Here is a 1016-nt window from a genome sequence, read left to right on the forward strand (position 1 = left end):
AGTTCACTCCTCTCCTTTCCTGTCTCTTGGGTTCCCGTTTATTTGGCCACTTTCTGTAATAAATATTAGGTTTATTGTTGAGCTTTCAGCAGTGTCTTGGTTTTCAATCTCAGCATTCTCTCAGACTCACCCTGTTACAGGGACTCAGACTGAAAATTCCAGCGAATGTGTTCTGACTCCAGTCAAATTAATTTCCACCCAGGAAGGGAAGCTTTTACCCTCCATCTCTCCTGTGTGACTGGTGAGCTGCCATGGTCTGTAATAAACACATGAGAGCTGTGGGATTTGAAGCACAGGGTAACAGATCCTGGGCAGATCTGCTTTTATTTAAAAGGGGGGGCTTTTATAGGGCAGGCTGAGGAGGGTTCTGGAAAAAGGGAGTGGATATGTAAAACTAGGAGGGGTTAACATGAATATGGAACAGGGAGGTGGTTACATGACCACGAGGTAACTTGGAAGGGAAATGATTGGGTAGGACACAGACATCGCAGTAAGTTGTCCAATAAGAGAGTAGCAAATAGTCCAAAGGAGAAAACTTTACAGCAACACAGGGGAACATGCCTGAACATGCCCTGAAACAACAGCATCAACTTAACTATAGGCTTTAGCCAAACAGTCCCTGCAAAGGGTCCATTAGACAAAGGCAGGGTCACTGCTATTCTCCTCAAGAAACTCTTCCAGAGCAGGTACAATTCATCCTCCTTGCAGTCACCTCCAACAGTGAGCTGCTCTTGACACTCCATGCACACATAGAGCTTCCTGTGCTGGCACCTTTTGTCTGGGAGGAGTCTTTGTTCATATCTCATTTTGGGGCTCAGACTGATCATTCACAAGGGCCAGTGGTGATGTCACAGGGAAAACAGTGAAATCATTGGGGACCAATGACATCACAGGGGACTGGTGACAAAAATGGGAAGCCATGATGTCACAGGGACATTGGTGACATCACGGAGACATTGATGACATTACAGGGGACATGAATGACTGCATAAGGCCAGGGATAACATCACAGAGAT

The sequence above is a fragment of the Empidonax traillii genome, unplaced genomic scaffold (genome assembly GCF_003031625.1).
Source record: "Empidonax traillii isolate 1590-97213 ecotype Southwest subspecies unplaced genomic scaffold, ASM303162v1 scaffold4100:size53125, whole genome shotgun sequence".
Classification (NCBI taxonomy): Eukaryota; Metazoa; Chordata; class Aves; order Passeriformes; family Tyrannidae; genus Empidonax; species Empidonax traillii.